This window comes from Pyxicephalus adspersus, chromosome 7 (genome assembly GCF_032062135.1).
Source record: "Pyxicephalus adspersus chromosome 7, UCB_Pads_2.0, whole genome shotgun sequence".
NCBI classification, from domain to species: domain Eukaryota; kingdom Metazoa; phylum Chordata; class Amphibia; order Anura; family Pyxicephalidae; genus Pyxicephalus; species Pyxicephalus adspersus.
In genome coordinates, this window is record NC_092864.1 from 66,067,807 (window position 1) to 66,072,877 (window position 5,071).

At 36.8% G+C, this 5,071-nt stretch overlaps 1 protein-coding gene across 2 annotated transcripts in view; it reads left to right on the top strand.

The window, feature by feature from the left end:
• The window catches only part of NAB1 (NGFI-A binding protein 1), a 33,277-nt gene that overhangs the window by 2,655 nt on the left and 25,551 nt on the right, over window positions 1-5,071 (top strand). The window lies entirely within an intron of this gene.

The window sequence follows — 5,071 nt, forward strand, 5'->3', positions numbered from 1 at the left end:
AGATTTGGGGCCAGATAGCTTACATTTTCAGAAGAAGGTTAGGAAATCTATCCTGCACATGTTTATACTAATAGAAAGGTTTCATTGAATGTAAACATGAAAGTACAGAATATGAGAGCTATCATTTATTGATTGTTTAGCTGCAGGCTCCAGGGCTGTCATTCTGATCATCCTAACTGCCTAGAGATTGACATAAAACAAGACAAAGGTGTTGGATGGGGGCACAGACTCTTCTGATTTCACTTGCTGCATGCTTATAAAAGTACAGTCACTAGCCAGATGATAAAGTCAGGATGAGAATATCAGCCCTGGTTTCCATAAAACAAGTCCTCTGTCATTACCAATATTTTATAGGTTATAACTAAAGGGTGGAGATAGAGAAGTCATCATCACTGATTTGATGGAAAAGTTGCTGGCACTGTGGCTTATTGTATTGATCCAGGTCAGTGATTCCCGAGGTAATAAAATCATGTGAACAAGCTTGTAGCCAGTGAGGTCTGAAAAGTTTCTGGGTTCCTCTTGGCTCTCAGGTCCTATTCTGACCTGACCATTCGGGTCCATTGGGTCTGAACAACACCCTAGACAAGAAAAAACACTATAGCTTTATTTGATTCCTTTTCCTGTATAATATAGGATTGCAATAAATAAATACCCGGGCAATGCCAGGTTATCAGCTAGTTTGATGATAAAATCCTGGGTAATAGTACTTACCATAAATTTTGCAAGAAACACTGAAGCACTATGCTGGGAGCATCCTCTTAGAAAGAATTACTCAACATTCTCCAAGTATTACTAGAATACTATAACATCACCTTGTATATGCACTGAAGGCAGAAGCTTGGGAAAGTACTTATAATAAACAATATAAATTTGCCTCCCTTTTGCTATTTTAATTAGGCTTAAAAACCTCAAATTTTTGCTGCAAGCTTTGCTATAGCTGACCCATTCAACTTCAGAAACCAGCAACTCTGTGATTTTAAAGAACATATATAAAACAGGAACAGTACTGTGCTCACATATTGTCATAGGTATCATGTACTTTTTGATTTGGTAATTATTTCTTTTATAATGGAAAACTAGCTTTCTTGCAAAAGTAACTTAAAGTAACACAGCCCCTGTGCACAATTTAGTGCCAGCTCCTACATTGGATTGTATGTTGCAGTGCACCATTGCAGCACCTAAAATACACTGGACTTCCAAGTATTCCTCTAAGCCTCCCAAAATACTTGTCCGGGGCATTAACATTTAGGATGGGGTATTTAGCCTGATAGTCAACAGACATTCAGACCTGGTATTTCTTTGAAAATTTTGGACAATTCAGCAATGCAAAGCAGGAATTTTTTGAAACCTGCTGTACAGTATGTATGTAATTGTGCCTGCATGCATAAAGTACAGATTTTATTTAGACAATATCCTGTCCACTCATAGCCACACCTCTGCCAACACCCAAACTATATCATGGTTCCAATCTCTAGAAATGATGTCTTCTTCTCCAGCAGATCATTACCAATATAGAAGGGCTAACTTTGTGACTCCCAGACTTAATTATCACATCATCACCAAAATAAGATAAACAATTATACCTATAAATGAAACAGTACAGAGAGTAAGGCTACATACACACGTGCAATAATTATCGCTAGAAAACCAACGATTTTTTTGAACAATCGTATTGTGCACAATTCTGTACATGCTGTAACGATACGATCCTTCAAATATATTTCACCAATAATGTACACACACTAGATACGATCGTTTGAACCATGCAGGATGTGACGTGCACCAGATAAGGTATACTGCTAAAAAATCCACGATCACTGAACGACGGTACACAAAATAGATAGCGAACGATCATCGCCCAATCAGATAGCGGGGACGGTCATTCGTTTCCCTTGTTCATCGGCATTGTTGGCCAGTCATTGTGCTCTTTTTTGGTTAACTATCATGGGACGATTGGTCGCGGGCGATAATTATTGCAATGTGGAGTAGCTCCTCATACAGTATGCACGTAATGCTTATCTATGGTCTGTCTATGAAGTCCTGTGCCTAAATGATCGCTTTGCACACAGCCTGCCTGCTGACCAGCTACATCTTCTGGCTGCTTGATTCCAGGGATTGCAAATGCAGTTGAAGCTTTTTTACCCTTTTGCTGCGTGCTGTGTTATGGAAATGTAATCACCTTTCTTGGTGTTGTGCATTGCCCTTGGGCAACCTATTTTCTTAAATGGGCTACCCAACACAGCACACTGCAAACAAAGTGCAACTCATGGCAATGCACACTATGTGTTGCTATTTAATGTGCTTTAATGCATTGATCAGGTGCCATTACCAAAAAGCAGCCCAGTGCACCCATACATTTACCTGTGTGAATGGGCCATAACGTCTGCTGTCTGGTTGCTGTTCCCACTACTAGGTGAATCCAAGGCAATTGCCTTGGTCACCCGTGCCTAGAAAACACCCTGAATTTATTGTCATCTTCAATTGCACAATGCTCCAAATATTGATTATTCCTGAATAGTGTGACAATTCATATTCTCAAAGAGAACAATCATGCAGACTGTGAAACCAGATAATGGTTCCTTTATACATCTGTAAAAAAAGAATAATAATAATAATATATATATATACCGTATATATATATATATATATATATATATATATATATATATTTTATTATTATAAAATAACTAAAAAAGAAAAGATAAAACGTCATAATATCCTTATAGTATGATATGTTCATTGTGAAACTGTTACAGATATTGTTGTAAAGAGGTTATTATAAATGAATGTACAGATATATAAAAAAAACTGCTTGTACATGAGAATGTGCTGTTTTTAAAACATAATGAAATACAAGTCTTTACAAGGACATACAAGAAAAAACAATGCTGTGTTTTTGCAGTGCCATTCACCCAGCTTTCACTTTTACACAATTTAAAGGCAGGTTTTCTGAAGGTGGGTTTGAATTATGAGCCTGTTGGGTATAATTTCCCATAATTTGGGGAAACGTCTATTGTGACTCAGATTTTGAAATAGGTATTTAATAATATCTGCGTCTTTCTTAATGTATACCAGTGTTATTCTGCAGTGATTTCACTGAATTTAAGGGCTGGTATGAAAAATAAATGTATACCATTAGAGCAAAATAAAATTGGGCCAGAACTCAAAGCAGCATGCTGATTAAGGCTTTTTTGCAGCATTATGCAACATACCAGCCAAACCTCTGACACATTTCATATATTTTAGTCCACTTAGTCATTAAAGCTTCATGGCAATTACAAATTTGTTAAGAAATATTGTATGGCAGCTCAAAGAGTTGTCATCACTTACCAAAAAATATTTTGAAAAAAACCAAAATTGTTGTAACAAGTTACAGAGGAGTGATGAAGTCTGATTTATTGTCTTCCTAGACCTTTCATCTGTTGTTGTCTATACCAAAAGATAAACTGGAGGCAATTCCTGCCTTGTATACTGATCTTTTGATCTCGACTACAACTGACATTAATATATTCCATTATGTAGCAAGCAAAACATAATGCAAAATAATTAAACATTTACTGCACAGACACCCACGGCATTCCATTCACAAAAGTTTAAGTTCTATTGAACTGGCCAAGAAGACACTACTCCCAGAGTAAAGGAATCGAGGGAGCATAAAGATTTGTATACCCGTAATACGAACACCCCCACATCCATTATAAAGTGCAATGATAAAGGATGCAATACCTGTCTTGCTGAGGTTGGTGTATCTAAAGCCTGTGGGCTTTAAAGATGTAATACAAATCCTATTCTCACAATAAAATATGCACCACACCAAAATTTAGTTTTCTTAACTTCTTAACTTAACCTATAAAATGTCAAAAAATGCATTTATTCATTTACAGTAATGTTTATATGGACAATATACAAGTATGTATTCCCTCAAAGGCCACAGTTCATGTTAAACCTTGCTCAAGGCATTGCTTCAACAGGGGATTCCATGAGGCAATCAGATGTTCCCTGGATCAACAGTCCCTGTATTTTTACTTTAAATCCTTAATCCCCAGTTATATTCTGTGCTTCCAGAAATTGTCCAACTTTTTCTATAGTAGTTGCTGAATCTACTTCCTGAGGGAGCCAATTCCACATTTTCACAGACCTTACAGTGAAGAATCCCTTCCAAGAGTGCCTCTTGTTCTTTGTAATGACCTCAAAGTGAATAATTCATCATCCTTATTTCTCAGAAAATTATTACAATCTTTGTGTATGTGGTCAGCATCTACCTCTGGTAAAGTTGGTGACCCAGGAATGAGAAAATCATGAAAAGTTTTTTTTCCCGTGCTCTAGTTTTATATTCTTTGCGTAAACATCTCACATGGCTTAGCATCTAATTACTGATTCACAGCCCAAGGAAGCATAAAATACAATTACACTTACACAACTTTGTTCCTCTGATGACACTGATCATATTACCAATGAGCCTGTGTTATTGGACTTTTACTTAAAGTAGAACTAAACTTAAAATAAAATAACCACTTCCCTTTAATTCCGAAGATCCTTGGATCCCACTGGAGAATCCTCAATAGGGTCCCCCGCTGTCCTGGTAGGGAAAGGGCTTCACCTTTTTGTTTTTTAAAAAGGGTGTTGCAGAAAAAAAGAACAACAATTTTACTTTATATAAAAGGATTGTCTACCGTTTTATGTAAAGTCAAAGTTTTAGTGTAGGTCTACTTTAAAGGGGTTTTGTGTTTCTATTCAAGTCCTTGGCAATGGAATGGCTAGAAGAGGTCAGAAGGAGTTGTATTGCAAATAAAATGCATCTGTTAGTGAACTCCGAATGCTCTCAGAAGCAGTCAAACTGATGCAATGGACATTGGCTGAAAAACGGTTGACATATCCCTTTGGGATCATAGCATGATGCTTTGTGCTTATCCCCGACTCGTTCTTTGCTACTGTCACCCAAAAAGACCGCTAAAGATATTTTTGGGCACCAAGTATTAAGCATCAAGTTTATTGGCATTGTTATGATTGGAGCCAAAGACTTCTTTTTTTCATTAGAAAGAAACTACAGCATAGTTATGCCACATTTAAA